This window comes from Bos taurus, chromosome 5 (genome assembly GCF_002263795.3).
Source record: "Bos taurus isolate L1 Dominette 01449 registration number 42190680 breed Hereford chromosome 5, ARS-UCD2.0, whole genome shotgun sequence".
Classification (NCBI taxonomy): Eukaryota; Metazoa; Chordata; class Mammalia; order Artiodactyla; family Bovidae; genus Bos; species Bos taurus.
In genome coordinates, this window is record NC_037332.1 from 61,740,685 (window position 1) to 61,760,651 (window position 19,967).

Consider the following 19,967-nt stretch of genomic DNA (forward strand, 5'->3'; position numbering starts at 1 on the left):
CAGCTATCACACAAACACATACACACACATTTCTGTATAATTCAATAGGCTGACTTTTAGATGGGAAAATGTGTATTAGGATGTAATGATAACTATCTCTGAATCTAAAGTTGCATGTTATTCTTAGTAGAGACACCCAAATTAGTTTCTCATTATTTTGCCTAAATAGAATTTGCACTTTTATGTAAGGATATGTTCTAGTAATCAGAATTTATAGACTACTCTTCTTGATGAAAAACAGAAGAGTAGAGACTTCTTAACATCAGCATATCACTTCTACGAGTTTACTTAAAGCTATTTAGCCATTAAGCTCGCTCCTCGTGCTAACAACCTGATCATAAGACATTACCAAGGTAGCTCAAAGGTGGAAAAGTAAAGACAAAGGCATCTGAAAACAGAACTCTGGTAGATTTAAAAAATTTTCTCCTTATTCTAATAGTCTATATCCTTAACATTGAGGTTGGAGTCCTCCTTATTGCAACTTTGCACATACCCTACCTACTGTTTGAACTAAAAACCCCAGGAACTACCTGTCTGAGATCTGAATGTATTCTTGGTCCCAAATCAATCTTGTCACTTCTCAGGAAAGCAACAGAAGATAATAAGTAGTATTCACCTGATTGCTTTCCTGCTCCGAGACAGCTGGTGACGCGTGTCTTCCTGATAACCAGGAGTTTCAGATCTGAGGCAGGGATAAAGAGAAGCTCGGAGCTGGCAGAATCTAAATTTGACAGTCGATGGCTGAGGAGAGGGTCAGAAGGGATGGAATCTGTGACACGTATGAGAAAGGAACAAAATTTATCTGCTCTGGTTGCAATGATTAGATGTCTCTTTGTCTGGCTCTCCTACAGCGGTTGACTGATTGTACCTGCCAGCTGGCTAATATCATAATTAACAAAGTTGCTACTACGTCTGCAAAGTTTAATCGAAAAATTTGCCAGTGATATGATGGCATTGTCACAAAGATCACAAGGGACTTGGAGTCGACTTTCGCTCAAGGTGGAACGGCAGAGCTGTGGAGGCAAATGAGAAATCTTGAACTTGTTCAGCCAAAGGTAGGTTTCTTTCATAATCCAACATCCTGGGCTCTCTTATTAAGATTTTTGTTTGATGGTTAGTGGGCTTTTTTTGGTTGTGTGACTAGGACGATTCAGAGAAAGATCCATATGCTTCTTGAGCATTTACAGCACAATCTCAGAAAGCTTTGAGTTTTTTCCAAATATAGAAACTCAGAAATATAATTAAATAGCTTTTGATGCTGAGAATGGAATATAAAGCAATATATTTGCCTGTTACTGTATCTAGCAAATCTTTATCAGTTTACAGAATTACTGTTTGGTAATAAATATAAATTGAACAATTATATTGTATAGCACTTGGATTTATTTTGTTCAACAACATAAAAGCTATTACTCCTCTTTATTCTATTGTGTCAACCTAGTTATAAGAGTGAATAAAAGCAATCGTAGTTATAGAATGTGTAGAAGTTCTATTTCACTTTACAGAAATGCTCAAAGTGGAGGGGGAGGAGGTCTAAGGTCTTAAGTCAGACAAGAGATTGGGGCTTTTTCTTTATAACACTCAGAAAAACTGCTCCTTTTTGAGATCATGCGCTATTCCTCAATGCCAGTCTGGCCATTGACTATTGTACCTGTGTTTTCTTTTTACCATGATTTGCTTTGCTTGATTGAATATTCATGCTCTGGGGAGTTTCCCAAATGATAGCCTTCACATATTGCTAATTAATGGATGTGAATATTGATGAGGAGGGGTGTGCGCCTCTGTGTCTATGCGTGTGTGCGTCTTCTGAGTACAAAGAGAGAGGAAAGTATATCAAAAAATCATGCGGGAGGCAAAGTTTGGGTTATTTATGCTGTGTCACAGCCCTGCTATAATTCCAAGGCAATCAATTTGCAGTGTAATTGGGAACAAATGTTAAGGGTCTTTTACTTTCCCTTCATGGTCATCTAGGCACTATGTCATGGCAGAAAAAAGCACAATGATTTTTTTTTTTTTTGTCAATTGCTATTTATCTTTGGTGTTAATAGCAGTTTTAAAACATCATGAAATAACATTTCAGAAACAAATGAATGCACAGCACGTATATTTTTTAATAAGTCCATAAACTTTCTTGTGGTTTTATTCCTAGCCCTAGGAGACTAGACATTCTGAATATGTTCATTTTTAAAACTCGACAGATTTCATATTCTAAAATTTAAAAAATGAATCTTTTTTATGGGAGTGTAAATTGTAAAGCCTTTAAGGGTCTGGATAGTTTACAAAACCGTTTATTGAAATTTTGGTTAAATTTTTACTTAATGCATTTCCAGTCTTCACTAAAATTTAATGACGTTGATAAGAAAAGCTAGAAGTACTGTTTTAAATCATGATTTTATTATATTCTGGACATCGTTTTCGGAAGAGAATGTTATTCTCCTGATAAAGTCTTTCTCTTTTTTTTCTTTGACTTCACTCTCTCCCTTGGTAGTATGTGGCACATAATAGGCATTCGATGCATTTTTATCAAGTGAACGAATTAATGAATTTGAGTCTTTCTACTGCTATTCAAATATTGTTAGCATCTGCTGCCTCCAAATCGATAACTTTTGAACGTGGTAAACATTATGGACAGAAACAAGTAGATGAATGGCACAGTCACAGACAATAGGGAGGATTAAGTTCCTAAAATAATATAATGTTGTTTTAACCTAAACCTCCATAATATTTTGTGTAATTGAGATTTGCTATTGTAGGAACTCAGTTGGAGGAGCAAAGGTCTATGAGGATTAGAAAGGGCCAGGAAAGTGGTTCACAGCTGATGCACCCGTTCTTTTAAACAGGATTATCTCCTGAGATGTGTAGAAATGAACTCTTGTCAGAGTTTCAAAGGAATTAATATTTTTGGTAAAATGTGCTAATGTAAAGAGTTAGAAGATTAGTGATGCATAATGAAAGCAATGCATTCTTTCACATGGAAATAGGAATATAATAGATGTCCTGCAGGTGATTGGGGCTGTAGCAATTTTATTCAAGATTAAAGTTTGATTGACCTTTGTTAGGGTGATTAACCCTTCTGAAATTAAAAGCCAGAGCTGAATTATGCTGGCCCATTTAAATGCAAACATTGAGCAGGTCGTATGTCATTCAAATAATAATAATAAAAAACCCTCCTATTTTAATTTTCATTTTTGCACGTCTGAATGAGATGCTGCTTTGGAAGGATTATAGTTCAGGCAAAAGCATGCTGATGGCAGAGCATACAGAATAACATATAGATAATTGGGGGCACGTGGAAGAGTCCCAGGCTTCACCCCCTCCCCATTCAAAGCATCAATACCACCACCCCAACAAAAGCAGGGAGTCTGAAGACAATCTTCTCACACTTAGAATGTGTGTTCTCAATAGAAAAAGAGTATAGAAATAGCTGGAAAAGGGTCGGAATAAGTAACAGTGACATCTATTCTTACCCAGTGCTAACCACTATATTGCGTATTAGATCCATATTAAATCCGCGTGACACCTCCTGAAAAATGGGGGCTTTTGGGTATGGTTGCTTATGAAGCTGTTCGCAAAAGTTGATTGTTTCCGATAACTGGGATTTTATTCCCCATGGTCTCTCATAGTCTACGGATAGTGTAGGTCTTTTCAAAAACGTTGTATGAGGAGCAAACTAGTTCTTTACAAAGCTTTTCAATGGCTTGGTTTTATTTCTCTTTGTTAAATTTTCCTGAAGCCTTGTGAAAAGTTGCATATTCACATTGCTTCAAAAAACTGATTCCATTTTTCATACTATATTAAATATTTTTATCCCTAAGTCAGTGAATATTTTTAGTTTTAGTTTCCACCACATGATGAACGCATCTTCCTTTTACATATCTGTGGACTATTAAAATGATAATAAAGGTTCTCTTCCTTCCATATGTAATTTATTTCTCTCTAGTCATCAAAGAAATTAGTCTGAATGTTTCAAGGAAGAAAAGTCCAAGGTTTTATGGTGTAAAAATTAAGAAGCCCGAGGTACTATAGTTTATTTTTATATAAGCTTTTCATGTGCTCTTTTAACATCCTTCATAATGATAGGCTTCTACTCCAGGCCTATGAAGAAAGTCAAAGATGAAAAACTTGTGATGGACTGACTGGGATTATTCAGCTAACAAAGTGACTCTCACATCCTCCAGAGAGTGGGATAATACCACTCAGCACAGACTAATAACATGCTTAACTAAGATCTGTTTGCTATAAGGATAATTTCCTAATTCTTAATCATGGGGTTAGTATTCAACTATAAATGGTAAACAAATACTTTCTGTACCTTGCCTGATAAAGTGTAGATTATCAGCTTTAGTTTTGGTACATTGGTGTCAAACTTAAAAAAAAATCCAGCTGTTCCCTGATAATATTTTCACTAAAAAAAAAAAAATAAACCCTGCCGCTAAATCAAATCCCTAAAATAAACACTACTAATTCTTCAGACGTATCAACAGTCTTCTCTAATTTGATTATTCTTTTTTCACCTCTTACCAGAACTGAATGAAGATAATTTGGGGCATTCTAATTTATTGTAAACACACCATTTTCTAAACATAAAGAGCTAATGTGCCAGACTACTGATAACATCTTCTCTGTGCTGCAGTTAATTGTCAGCCGTCTTTCCCATAACACAAAATCATAGATCAGAGAAGAGAAATTCATATCATCTTAGGGAAGTGAAAGAGCAAAGACAAATAAGATTATATTTTGTTGAATCCCAAATCCAATCATTTGTTTTGCTTCAGTGTGTTTAGAAGATGCTTTTATTTCTCTGTTGCCTTTGTTTCTGACAATCCATTCCCTTCTAATCCATCCAGTCCCAGACCTGACATTTTCACTTTTAGTTGTGAAATAATATTTTTTGCCATTAACAGGCCGAAATTAATTCATTTGACATTTTCATGGGACACATATTCTAGTTGGAGTCCTGTTCAATAAAACATACAGTTTAAAAAGTGACCAGTGGTATTATTTTATACATCCTGTATTATTTGTCAGTCAGCAATTTAATTTCACAAAAATTTAGAGTAGGGTCACCGTGAGCAATTTTATTGTTCTGGGCTGAAGAGGGAGAACAAGTGGCAAACTTGAGGATTTTCAGGGTATTAAAAATCAATAATAGTGAAAAAATAAGTCACACGAATTTTCCAAGATGTTATTCTCTTTAACAGACACTCATTCTGGAAAAAAATTAGTGGGTTTTGTCAGTCCAATGAATTATTTTTTGTAATTTGTTTGACAAAATAATATGCTCTCAGACAATAAATGCTCTGATGTTGACTTTACAGCTAATTGCGAAGGTTAATTCCCTAGCTTTAGTTTTCAAGTGAATTGGAAGTTGCCCTAATACAGTGCAATGGCCAGTGGACTATTGATGCATTACCTGCTACTTGTATTAAAACGATCACACCACGTCTACATAATCCCTTGAAAGCTAGAGAACTGCTTAATATAACTTTGACTAAAACACCTTTAGCGTTTCTGAAGCCATCTCTGTCTGACGTTTATTCCGTTTCAACATTTACTGAGCACCTCCTGTGTTCCAGGTACCCCTTCAACCAAGGAAGGTGGATCTATGAACCACATTTTATGAACCAGAAACTGAGACTCAAGGGTGGAGAGTGATTTGCCTAAAGTCAAGTCAATGGCACAGCCAGGGTTGGAAGCCAGTGCCATATTTCACGGTCTTTGAGACTGGAGCTGCCCTTGCATTATCCGCCATCTTCCACTTCGCCAAAACTTGCTTATTGTGAACACAGGAATGTTTAGCACTTTCCCCAGATGAAGGAATTTCCTACATCACAGGATCTTCAATGAAATAATTAATTCTCTAAGAGAAGAGGTGCTTTAGAACAGTTCAGATTATTCCAGGAAATGAACGTCACTTATTGGCTCATTTCATGGAGACCAGAAATTGTCCTTTACAAATATTGGCTGTTTAGTTCAGAAAAAAACAACCTTTAGGCTCTTTTAAAAAATATGTTTAAAATGTGTTTGCTTACCTATCTTTCATTTAAAATTCATAAATAATTGGGTCTAATAGAGTCCAAGTAAGAGGTACCTTCATTCCTCCTCATCTACTTTGGCTGGTTGAATAGTTGAACAATCACTGATAAATGTGCCTCCAAGTTTTATAATTCCTGCCTTTGAAACTGGATTTGAGCACAGAGTCTGATAGATTTCTGTTCCATAGGGAATTGTCCAGTTGTTTATGCCCATTGAGTTTAAAGGAATATATGCGGAAGTTTTTTTGATAAGTATTTTAAAGATACGAGTTCTATGGGGTGACTGCAATATGAGAAAAATACACCATGCTATTTAATGAAACAATTTTGACTTTTGCTTCCTGATTTATTATGAGACTAAAGGAATTAACATGGATGAGTTAGAAAAAAATAAGCCTCTAAAACATTAGCCTCAGAGGTCCCAAAATCTGGGATTGACAGATATATTTTCCCTTGAAAATTTGTTCCACCTTTTGAAAGCTGGCTCTTTTGGTCTATAAATTCTCAGAGTGTGGCTCACAGAATTGCAATAGGTCCAAATATATCCCTATATCTACCCACAAGGCCTAGAAAAGTGCCTGATACAGGTAGGTACTGAGGAAATGTTTGTTAAATTGGATTGAAAGTGACTATTACCATTAAATAAAGCTTGGGATGCTAACTAAACCCAATGCTTCATTTAAAGGCCTGGTGTCTACACTAAGAAATAAACTAAGAAATAACATTTTAGACTTTCTAACTTCAGAGTTCAAAAGAGAAAGGAGAGTTGAGAGAGAGGAATACAGGTGTAGAGATAGTTGTATTTTCCCATATGCGTGTTAGGATTTTTGTTAAATGATCCACTGTTTTCCTTTTCATAGCTTTACCTCTAGGTCTATCAACCTCACCCAGTCCTGACTTGTTAGTCACTAGTCACTTACAACCTACCAACAGGGAACCTAGCTTTTCTGAACTGATAAGAATATTTAATCTAAATGATACAATTGGATTATGTCTATAAGAATACAGGGGAAATAATTCACAATACTCATTTTGAAAATGAATGGAAAAGCAACTTAAGGGCACTGCATAGAACCAGGAAAGTTTAAAAGTGTTTGCAGGAAAATAAGAAATTCTGTTGTTATTCTAACTACAAATGAAAGTACTTGGCAGAGAAATGAAAGAGAAAATGAAAATGTGTGATAAGATGAGATATACTAAAAGCATCTCTACTAAGAGATGCTACGCAAGACGCAAGACGGGAGAGCAAGTTTGACCAACACCTCTACAAATGGGATAAATACTTGAGCATTCATTAACCATTTGAGTCCTGTTTAATGATGATTAAACCCTTAGGCAGATGTGAATCAACTTTACTATGTGGAAACATTGAGGAAAACATTTATGAAAAATATGATCCAATTTCTGAAAATACAGGCCAATTAAAGTTTGAGGTTTTTTTATGCTGTCTGCATGATGTATATATTAATAAGGATGTCTATCCTCTCATTCTTCATCTTCTTAAGCAAAAGCGGATTTTTACTTATTGACATAATACTGAAGAATCTAGTTTTTCTCCAAAATTATACATTTTTTTGCATAAATGTGCCTAATTACCTGAATTCAGTTTTGATTAGCAGTGTTAATTGATGCAGCTGCGGATGGTATCTGTTTACCTAAATTACCATGTGCAAACAGCAATATGTCTGGAAGTGAATATGCTAAACTGAAAATACTAATTAGCTAAGACAGATTGTTATTCAAGTCACATCATAGGGCTTTCTAATGAAAGCCTGGATGTGTCAGGGCTTTATGATATTCAGACAGAAATGTCTATATTACATATGATTTCTAAATTTAATTCATAAGAACAGATGGGATGTCAGCCAGGGTTCTTCTGCCTTATTCCAGTATTAATGTGAATATTTTACTCAACTGGAGATATATTCATATGTTTTTTGTAAGAAACTAGTTGTGTGCCTTTGTAAGAAACTGGTTGTGTGTTTTGACTGTGTGCCAGCTTTGCACATTCAGAAACATCTATTTCTTGACCGATATATTCCTAGATGGTATCCACCCACTGTCCCAAACAGGAAGATAAATAAAACATCTTGCAAGCTTAATCACATCAATTGGCTAATTTAATGAAATCAAGTAGCAGAAAGTGTAGTTAGAAAGACAGCTTACATTGAGTAATAATTTATGTGTGTTTTCTTGCATTCCAAATTAATAAATTAATAGTAATAATAATAAAAAAAGTTTGCTCATAGGAATCTTAAGAATCAGCAAGCAGTTTGCAGGGCTGAAAGGTGATTTCTCATTGTTTTCAGATTTTCTTCCGTCTCTAATCATTTAAAAATGAATAGAAAAGCAGTGCTTATTTTCAGCTGCCCAGTTTTGAAGTATTAGAGCTTTTTCTGTGTCTGTGATTCCCATTCCCTTTGTCCTAAAGCATGGTCTCCTTTGCGTAAGGATTCTCTCCAAAGAAAGCATTAATCTTTTACTGTCTGCTGAGGTACTCAGCGCTCATTAATTGCAGTGTAACTTAGATGTACCCAAAGATTATAGTACAAATCCTGCACATCACGTAGTGAAGAAATAATGGACCCATATTCCTTTTCCCAAGAGGCAAAATAACTATGCTTAATGCATAATAAGTCTCTTCTTCCCAAAAGCTGTGAAAATAAGGCCTTTTGACTCAAACTTAAGAGTTTAAGATCCTTTATTAGATGTTTTAAGATGCCATGAGCAAAATGGGGATAATTTTCATGATGCAAATTTGAACATAATTATAGTTTGGCATATTTAATTTAGGTTTAAGTGAGAATTATAATTACCAAAAATTGAATTATTTCAATTATGCTAATTTCTATCCCCAAAGTTTTGTGTAATGTGGGTTCTCTAGGATAGGTTTAGATCTAGCAAAATTACAATGGAATCTACTAGTAAAAATAAGGAATTTGTGAAAATGACTCTGCTGTAGTTACATTTTAGCTGCAAAATGTTAAAGCACTGTTAACTGGCCCAGGAGAACATGAAGTGCTTGAAATAGCTTAAATCAAAGTAGAGAAAAGGAACATAATGCACTGCTTGGACCCTTTGCATTCCATTTTCTGTATCACTACCAGTTGCAGCATAATATTGCTATTTGTTGTCTAATCAATAAAGTTAATCCCAGTATTTTTAAAATAAAATTCATGGATGTGACAGTTATGATTATTTAATAGTATGCTTTGAAAAGTCACCTTCAGAATTGTCTTGCCTTTGATAACCATTTGACATTAGGCTTTTCAAAGAGGCTTAAGGTAAGATCCCTCTATTCTCCTAATTTCTTTATTCTTAAAAGCTTGAGGAGGAAGGTTTTCTTTCCCAGTGGCTAATTGTAATGTGCTTTATTGTTCTGCAGACAGTCCAAGAAAGTTCATTGTTATAAAACCAAAGTGTGTGTGTGTGTGTGTGTGTGTGTGTGTGTGTGTACACACATTCATCAAATCACCTAAGTGAAGAGTTGAACTCAATCACTGCTGCTGCTGCTGCTAAGTCACTTCAGTCGTGTCCGACTCTGTGTGACCCCAGAGATGGCAGCCCACCAGGCTCCGCTGTCCCTGGGATTCTCCAGGCAAGAACACTGGAGTGGGTTGCCATTTCCTTCTCCAATGCATGAAAGTGAAAAATGAAAGTGAAGTTGCTCAGTCGTGTCTGAGTCTTAGCGACCCCATGGACTGCAGCCTACCAGGCTCCTCCGTCCATGGGATTTTCCAGGCAAGAGTACTGGAGTGGGGTGCCATCGCCTTCTCCGGAATTCAATCACTAGAGCTAGTCAACCAGTTTGATTGTCAGGTGTGTTTACCGTCTACGCTGCTGGATTCACCAAAGCAACTGCTGCATTAATGTAAGTCTGCTTTCCAAGCATAGATAAAAGAAGAAACATCCTCTCTACAAAGTTTAGCCATCTATTTTATTCAAAGCAGTGTTTAGGGAACTCTTTGCTCACCATGAGATTCTGTAAATACTGTAGTAAACGAGTTTTTTGTTTGTTAGTTTGTTTCCATGTATAGACATGAACTTGTTCTGTGTCATCATCTTTTCTAGAATCTTTGATGACCCATGTGAGCATTTCTACGTAAGAATCTTAAAATGGGAAAACAGGTCAGTGATGTGAAATGTAGAATGGAGTTAAGGCATCTTATCAGATATTTCAATGAATTGTCTTTAGGCAAATCACTTAACTTCAGGGTGAAAATTAGTTAATTTTAAGAATAAATATAGCTCTCTTTCTGACTTATTAAGGATTTATCACTTGTGCCCAAGGTTCAATGGATCTGTAAATGAAATGTATGAATCTTTTCTTTGAACTCTAATTGGCATGTGGGGGAAGCAGGTCAGACTGAGTTAAAGGCTGAGGGACTTAATCCTTTGAAGAAATTTTTATTTAGTTTTATTGCTTCTAAGTATTGCTAATATATTCTAAGATGAATCTGACACTTTGCTTCATATATGCTGGTTTATTTTCAAAAAGGTAGACTGTAGGCTCCTTAAGGGATATATTTTACTTCTTTGTTAAATCTTCCCTCTGTCTTCATGCAGCTTTATCACAGCAGAAGAGTTACGTACGAGGGTTCTCCCTGGGCAAACTGTGGCCACCAGTGAGTAAAACTCATGGCCATTAACCCCATTTATAAATCTCAGTAACTTATGTTACAGGAAACCATGTATTATCTAACCTGGGGACTGGAAACCCTCTGAAGACATCTAAAAAATTTTAAGCTCCTGTTTATTTTGAAAAAAGTGCATATTTTTGATCAGTTTATGTTCTGGTCAAAGGAACCCTAACAATTCACAAAGGATAGAATTCATCTGAACTTACTCCCTGAAAAGTATAAAATAGGCTACATTTGAATTAATGCAAATTTCAAATGAATGGGATTTGAATTGGTAAACAAAACTTGATAGACAGACCTAAATGCAGATTTTGCCTGTCATGTGTCAGCAGTGTATTCTTGGGGCATTTTTCTGAATTCTTCTGGGCCTTAGTTTACCCATGTCACAGAGGATCATACATACTTATAGGGGTGTTATGATGAGCAAATTATATAATGTATGCAAACACCTTAACCTGATGCCTGTCATCAAGTTGACAATAAATAATAGATATAATTACCATATACAATACAGTAGTTCTATATTAAAAACCAACAGAGGCAATTAGAGAAATGCTTTTGATGTGGCATTCATTAACTCTTAAAAATTGTATCCATTAAAGTGATTAAAATTCCCCACCAATATATACATACAAGCCCATTTTATCACAGGCATATATTTGCACATAAACATATGTGTATACACATACACGTATAATTTGTATAAGAATGAAATTAAACACCTGGCTTCCCAAGGTATATGGTACATGAGTTTTCTCTTCCTATAGTTTCTTACAGCTACCTAACGCTTCATAGCTCAAAAATTATTCTGTACACATTATCATATGTAATCTTCACATTAACAAGATAAAGCAAATGGCATTTCATTCTTCTTTATAAATAATTTATGCAAAGATGCTAAGTGACTTAACCAATGCCTCTTACTATATTGAGGGGCGGGGCGGATAGGGGATGAGGCAAGGAAAATGCACTCAGAGTCTTTATCTGAACTGTTTGGAAAAAAGAAACTAACGATGCTGTTTCTCCATGCAATATTGGTAGAGGAATGTCCTAAGAGAATATTACTATGTATACATGTAGGAACCAAGGATGAGAATATTATGAAATCCATGACATTATCCAGATTTTGACAGGTGGAGTGGAATTTGTTTCTCTTCAACAAACTTGTATTAAGATATTCTGACTGGTTGCACCATTCGCACTAGTTAGACATTATCTTTTCCACAGTTATTACTAGGGCTTCTGTGGGTCTTATTTGCAAAAGCTAGGATCAGGAACTTAGGTCCCAGGTCTGGAAAAAAGCCCAGAGGTCCACACATGAGTGTACATCTAGGGATTTCTTAAGAAATTAGCACCTGGAGCCAGATTTACAGAAAAATGTATTCTTCCTTCATGTAAAGAGCTAACATAGGAGAAGGGAAAGACCCAAATGCCATCTCACCCATTTATAATTTGTTATGTTAAGTTAAATTATTTCACTGATTCAGCAAATATCTTACAAATACCTTGCATGTGTGAGATATTGCAGAAAGCACTGTAGGTATATAGAACTTAAATTTAGAAAGATTCAATACCTTCAAGAATTTTAAATAACCATCCTATCATTGTATACCTATTATTGCAACAGTGATGTACTTTGGGTGGTAAATTTTTCCTCCTTTAATTCTAAAGATATTAAATAATTCATTTGTCCATTCATGTACTCATTCATTTAGAATTTATTCTTTCCTGCACCGAGTAGTAGAACATGGATGTGGTTTTTGCAACTGGATGGCCTGGGTATATAAAGATCATTGTGCTGTCTTAGTCACTCAGTCATGTCTGACTCTCTGTGACCCCGTGGACTGTAGCCTGACAGGCTCCTCTGTCCATGGGGATTCTTCAGGCAAGAATACTGGAGTGGGTTGCCATGCCCTTCTCCAGGGGATCTTCCCAACCCAGGGATCAAACCTAGATCTCCCACATTGCAGGTGAATTTTTTACTGTCTTAGGTACCAGGGAAGCCATTTAATGCTCCTGTAATTATAGGTGGGGCAAATTATTTGAATCTTGAGCTTGCTTATCTATAAAATTGGATTGATCATAAAAAGATTGATTGGAGAATTTATAATATAGAGAAGACACTTCCCATGTTGCAGGGCACACCTGAGTGCTATGATTTCTTGAATGTGAATGCTCTTCCGCTCGAGGGACATTAAAGTAGTTGGAATGGATATACACATACCTAGAGCAACTAGAGAATTCTAAAAGGGTCCAGCCCCCATAGGTGCTAACAGAATTTAGAAACAGGAAAGATCATTTTACTAGAGAAGAGGAAACAGTAGCAAAAGTGCTTTCTGAATGGTGTGGCTCGAGATTCTAGCCATGCCTTTTTCAGTATATGCATGCAGCCTGATGACCATCTCCCTGGAGACCACTGTTAATTTAGGAACCTACAACATCTGTGCAGTTTAAATAAGCCCAGAGCCCAAACCCCAAAACACATAGAGTGTGATTTCTCATTCAGTGCGATTGAATAGGACAACATCCATACCCAGGCTTTGATTCATAAACTATATGGACCTAATTGACACCAAGTTGTTGCCTTTTCAGATAGCATGCATGGTAGAGTTCTGGTGTATTTGGACTCCTTCTAGGTTCATATCCAGAAATTTCAAATTAGATTTTTGTCATTAGCTTGTCAAGCTTGTCTTAAGCCCACTTAATGAGATCTGCCAGTGGAATGCCTTTTATGTTCTGTGGCCTTTATGCTTAGCCTCAGCTACTCTCAACTGTGGCTGAGAAGCTAATGAAGTTACCACAGTGCTCGCTTGTCTGCTGCTTTTGAAAACACACCTCGTATGTGTTTGGGTATTTAAATTCTGTTTTCTAGCTTTTAGGGTTTATATTCTTGTAGTGCATTCAAGTGCTATGGAAATAAGACCAGATGGATGTGACAACCAGCCATTCGGGAAATTACATACACATTACATTTTTGAAAACCAGTGTACATATGTCTTTCTGGATGTATTCATATGCTGGATTATTTTTGTTGCATCCAAATGGTTGGGATTTCAATGAACCAGTTACCTAGAATGTCAACTGGAGAATTCCTTTCAGAGGAAAAGCGTGGCCTGCAGTGAGCCATTTTGTCAAACACAGCTGAATATGGAGACAGAATAAAGGTCACTCTGCCTTTCTCTGCCTTTGTTTTAGTTTTCTCCTTAGTAATCTTCACTACAGACATTATACAATAAATTTGTCTATCATCCCCCTAGAATGTGAACTCTATAAGGACAGGAAATTCTAATACTGCATGTAGTGTTTAATACTGTACTGTTCGACGTATCTTAAGCATCCTGTATGTCATACTGAATAAGTTGCCTGTGACTGAGATAAGTGAAATGGTGTTTAATTCCCCCTTGTGCTAAAACCAGTATAACATGCAGGTTTTCTTTTGTCTCTTCAATGAGGAACATATGATTGTGAATAATGATGAATACCTAAATGCATAATGTTCACTATGTATCAGGCACTGTTCTAAGCACTCATAAGAACCTTTAGTGTCAGTTCAGTTCAGTTCAGTTCAGTCGCTCAGTTGTGTCTGACTCTTTGCATCCCCATGGACTGCAGCACACCAGGCCTGCCTATCCATCACCAACTCCCGGAGTTTACTCAAACTCATGTCCATTGAGTCAGTGATGCCATCCAACCATTTCATCCTCTGTCATCTCCTTCTGCTCTCACCTTCAATCTTTCCCAGCATCAGGGTCTTTTCCAATGAGTCAGTTCTTGGCATCAAGTCGCCAAAGTATTGGAGTTTCAGCTTCAACATCAGTCCTTCCAATGAATGTTCAGGACTGATTTCCTTTAGGATGGACTGGTTGGATCTCCTTGCAGTCCAAGGGACTCTCAAGAGTCTTCTCCAACACCACAGTTCAAAAGCATCAATTCTTCAGTGCTCAGCTTTCTTTATAGTTCTTGCCTGGAGAACCCCATGAAATTTTTGGAGAAGGGAATAGCAGACCACTTCAGTATTCTTGCCTTGAGGACCTTTAGTATGGGGGCTGTTATTCTCTCTGTTTTGTGGATTGGGGTATTTGAAGCACAAATACTATGATGCAACACTTCAATTTAAAATTATGAGCCTGCCCTTGTATGTTTCATGTGCTGTTAAAATGTGGCTTCCAGGGTTTGAAAATAAGTCATCTCAGGAATTTATCCATCTTTTTTCATTAGCAAAATCATCACATAACCATGATTTATTAGTTCTGTGCTATTCTTAAATATGCTCTTTAGTTCAGCCTGGTGGTGCAAGGAGAATTACTCATACTTTGCTCTAAGAAGTGGGAATCTGTAGAGGCAATCGCTTTTCTTATTTTGCCTTACCCTCTTCATTGATTTGCTTTCTTATGTGCTCTTAATGTGGAAAAGAGACTAGATGATAAATGCTGTAAATAAATATTTCAAGTTTCTGTGCTCGTTAAGATATTATGTTAATATCTACTGCATATTGTCCAGCTAAATGGAACTGTTGGTATTGGGGATTCTATCTCAGCTCACTCATGGTTGGTCAAGTTTCATTCTTACTGACACAAATAGTGATGGAAAAATCAAATTTAGATTTGAGATAAAAACATAGAACTTTGATCAACAAATGTGTCTGCCCAAGTGGGTTTATTTAGGTTGATGAAAGATAAGTTTCTATACCTCAGCACAGACCTCTCATGGTGGTATAGGCTTTGTCTCAGGTGAATGCCAGAACAGAATTGTTAATTCCCTACTATTTGGCAAAAATCACCTCTAGACACATAGGTATTCAGGGTGTGGACAGTATATAGAACGAAATGGCTAACAGATCTTCAGAATAGCAATTTTCAGAGAGATGCTTTTGTGTATTGAGAGGACAGTGTTCCATAGCCCTAAGGACCATATTTCCACTAGAACTGGGGATTGTGTTCACTACCTGTATATTTCCCTGCAACCTTTCTTATTGTCTATCCACAGGGCAGTATTACTTTACCAACTCGTTTCCCTGACACCTTCTGATATTAGTCCAGGGGTTCAAATCAAACTTCCTCCATTCCTTCTTTTCCTGAGTCTAAAAATTCCATGAAATCCCATTTAAAAATGAAATACCTTTATTTGGGGTTTACATAGTCCATTTATTTCTTTTGTATATACTGCATTTATGTGGTAAGCAATTTTAGTATTACTTAATATGGTAGGTCATACATCAATGGTCTAGTGATTTTCCCTACTTTCTTCAATTTAAGTCTGAATTTGGCAATAAGGAGTTCATGATCTGAGCCACAGTGGGAGTGAGAAGTAGATTTAAGGGACTAGATATGGTAGACAGAGAGCCTGATGAACTATGGATGGAGGTTCATGACATTGTACAGGAGACAGGGAGCAATACCATCCCCAAGAAAAAGAAATGCAAAAAAGCAAAATGGCTGTCTGAGGAGGCCTTACAAATAGCTGTGAAAAGAAAAGAAGTGAGAAGCAAAGGAGAAAAGGAAAGATATATCCATTTGACTGCGGAGTTCCAAAGAATAGCAAGGAGAGATAAGAAAGCCTTCCTTAGTGATCAGTGCAAAGAAATATAGGAAAACAATAGAATGGGAAAGACTAGAGATCTCTTAAGGAAAATTAGAGATACCAAGGGAACATTTCATGCAAAAATGGGCTCAATAAAGGACAGAAATGGTATGGACCTTAAAAAAGCAGAAGATATTAAGAAGAGGTGGTAAGAATACACAGAAGAACTATATATATAAAAAAAAGATCTTCATGACCCAGATAATCACTCACCTAGAGCCAGACATGCTGGAATGTGATGTCAAGTGGGCCTTAGGAAGCATCACTATGAACAAAGCTAGTGGAGGTGATGGAATTCCAGTTGAGCTATTTCAAATCCTGAAAGATGATGCTGTGAAAGTGCTGCACTCAATATGCCAGCAAATTTGGAAAACTCAGCAGTGGCCACGGGACTAGAAAATGTCAGTTTTCATTCCAATCCCAAAGAGAGGCAATGCCAAAGAATGCTCAAACTAACACACAATTGCACTCATCTCACATGCTAGCACAGAAATGCTCAAAATTCTCCAAGCCAGGCTTCAGCAATATGTGAACCATGAACTTCCACATGTTCAAGCTGAATTTAGAAAAGACAGAGAAACCAGAGATCAAATTGCCAACATCCACTGGATCATCAAAAATGCAAGAGAGTTCCAGGAAAACATTTATTTCTGCTTTATTGACTATGCCAAAGCCTTTGACTGTGTGGATCACAACAAACTGTGGAAAATCCTGAAAGAGATGGGAATAACAGACCACCCGACCTGCCTCTTGAAAAATCTGTATGCAGGTCAGGAAGCAGCAGTTAGCACTGGACATGGAACAACAGAATGATTCCAAATCTGGATAGGAGTGCCTCAAGGCTGTATATTGTCACCCTGCTTATTTAACTTATATGCAAAGTATATCATGAGAAATGCTGGGCTGGAAGAAGCACAAGCTGGAATCAAGATTGCTGGGGAAAATATCAATAACTTCAGATATGCAGATGATACCACCCTTGTGGCAGAAAGTAAAGAGGAACTAAAAAGCCTCTTGATGAAAGTGAAAGAGGAGAGTGAAAAAGTTGGCTTAAAACTCAACATTCAGAAAACGAAGATCATGGCATCTGGTCCCATCACTTCATGGGAAATAGATGGGGAAACAGTGGAAACAGTGTCAGACTTTATTTTTTGGGCTCCAAAATCACTGCAGATGGTGACTGCAGCCATGAAATTAAAAGACGCTTACTCCTTGGAAGGAAAGTTATGACCAACCTAGATAGTGTATTAAAAAGCAGAGACATTACTTTGCCAACAAAGGTCCGTCTAGTCAAGGCTATGGTTTTTCCAGTGGTCATGTATGGATGTGAGAGTTGGATGGTGAGGAAAGCTGAGCACTGAAGAACTGATGCTTCTAAACTGTACTATTGGAGAAGACTCTTGAGAGTCCCTTGGACTGCAAGGAGATCCAACCAGTCCATCCTAAAGGAGATCAGTTCTGGGTGTTCACTGGAAGGACTGATGTTGAAGCTGAAACTCTAATACTTTGGCCACCTGATGCAAACAGCTGACTCATTGGAAAAGACCCTGATGCTGGGAAAGATTGAGGGCAGGAGGAGAAGGGGATGACAGAGGATGAGATGGTTGGATGGCATCACCAACTCAATGGACATGAGTTTGGGTAAACTCCAGGAGTTGGTGACGGACAGGGAGGCCTGGAGTGCTGCAGTCCATGGGGTTGCAAAGAGTCAGACATGACTGAGCGACTGAACTGAACTAAACTGAATATGGTAGGATATCAATTCCTGCCCCTACTAATTGAGACAATTTATGCAGAACTGCTTAAAAGCCCAGTAAATGAAGTCTGTTATTAGGCATCTATGCCTTGTAAACATCTCAAATACACTGGAAGAAAACTAAAGAAATCCATTTTACACAAGAAGTTTTGGATGAACCCTTGATTTTTCCCATTCAGTGTCAGATAACCAAAATCATATGTTTATGATTTAAGTTACACTCCCAGACTTTGATATCATACTCACTCTAGTCTGCTTCCTCAACTCTTTCCTTTATATATTATGAAATTAACTGGTCCTCATCTAACAGTCAGGTGTCCCAGCTGGCGCTAGTGGTGAAGAACCCACCTGCCAATGCAGGAGACATAAGAGACACAGGTTCGATCCCTGTGTCTCCAGAGGTTGGGAAGATCCTCTGGAGGAGGGCATGGCAACTCACTCCAGTATTCTTGCCTGGAGAATCCCATAGACAGAGGAACTTGGAAGGCTACAGTCCATGGTGTCACAAACAGCTAGACATGACTGAAGCAACTTAGCATGCACATATAGTGATATACACCCATCATTATAATATGGCACAGAGTATTTTTATTACCCTAAAATCCCTGCTCTGCCTATTCATTTCTCACCTCCCCAATCCCACCCCTGGCAACCACTGATCTTTTCTCTGTGTCCATAGTTTTGCCTTTTCCAGAACTTCACATAGTATTGGCTTGTTTCATTTAGTAATGTGTATTTGAGGTTCCTCCTGGTCATTTCTGGCTTGATAGCTCATTTCTTTTTTAGTGTGAATAATATTCCACTGTCTGAATATGCCACAGCTTATTTATCCATTTGCCTACTTAAGGACATCTTAGTTGCTCAGGTCATGGAATTTGATGAGGAAAAAATCCTAGGGATATCAAAGTTCTATTCGTTAATATTTCTAATATTGCAGTAATGTTACTATGACTCCGCACAAATATGTCTAACAACTTTAGCATTGAAGAGATGAATGGGGTGTGGTTTTTATAAATTATATGTGTTGTTGGGTGGAATGATAAATGAGAATGGCCCAGTTCTTATTTAAACAACAGTGTACCAGGTGACAAAACATTCAAGATAACAGCAAGGCCATATCTGTGGGTGTAATGTTGAAAGCTTAGTCATTGCAGGCACAAGAGGAAGTGGGAAATGGAAGAGGTTGGCTTAGGAGAAATGAAGGAGATACACTTCAATCATTATTATGAACAAACAACTATTGTTCTTTTTCTATCATACATCCCAAATTTGGATGCCTTCTTCATCCTCCAAGTGCTTGTATCATAGAAGAACATCAATATTTTTGTTAACTTATTTTTCCTTATCACTGAGAATATTTGTGTATATATGGAAAGTTATGACCAACCTGGATAGAATATTTAAAAGCAGAGACATTACTTTGCCAACAAAGGTCCGTCTAGTCAAGGCTATAGTTTTTCCAGTAGTCATGTATGGATGTGAGAGTTGGATGGTGAAGAAAGCTGAGCACTGAAGAATTGATGCTTTTGAACTGTGGTGTTAGAGAAGACTCTTGAGAGTCCCTTGGACTGCAAGGAGATCCAACCAGTCCATCCTAAAGGAGATCAGTCCTGGGTGTTCATTGGGAGGACTGATGTTGAAGCTGAAACTCCAATACTTTGGCCACCTCATGCGAAGAGTTGACTCATTGAAAAAGACCCTGATGCTGGGAAGGATTGGGGGCAGGAGGAGAAGAGGATGACAGAGGATGAGATGGCTGGATGGCATCACCGACTCGATGGATGTGGGTTTGGGTAGATTCCAGGAGTTGGTGATGGACAGGGAGGCCTGGCATGGTGCAATTCATGGGGTCGCAAAGAGTTGGACACAACTGAGTGACTGAACTGAACTGATATATATATTTGATGATAAAGATTTAGTCTTTTCACACCTATGGTTTTAATCAAGGAAATGTTA

At 37.3% G+C, this 19,967-nt stretch overlaps 1 long non-coding RNA gene across 2 annotated transcripts in view; it reads left to right on the top strand.

Annotated features, from left to right (window-relative positions):
• LOC132345304 (uncharacterized) overlaps window positions 1-19,967 on the top strand; it is a 103,311-nt gene that overhangs the window by 66,850 nt on the left and 16,494 nt on the right. For both annotated transcript variants that reach the window (XR_009494550.1, XR_009494551.1), the window contains one exon: window positions 852-1,055. This is a non-coding gene — a long non-coding RNA (uncharacterized lncRNA). The remainder of the gene's footprint in view (window positions 1-851; window positions 1,056-19,967) is intronic.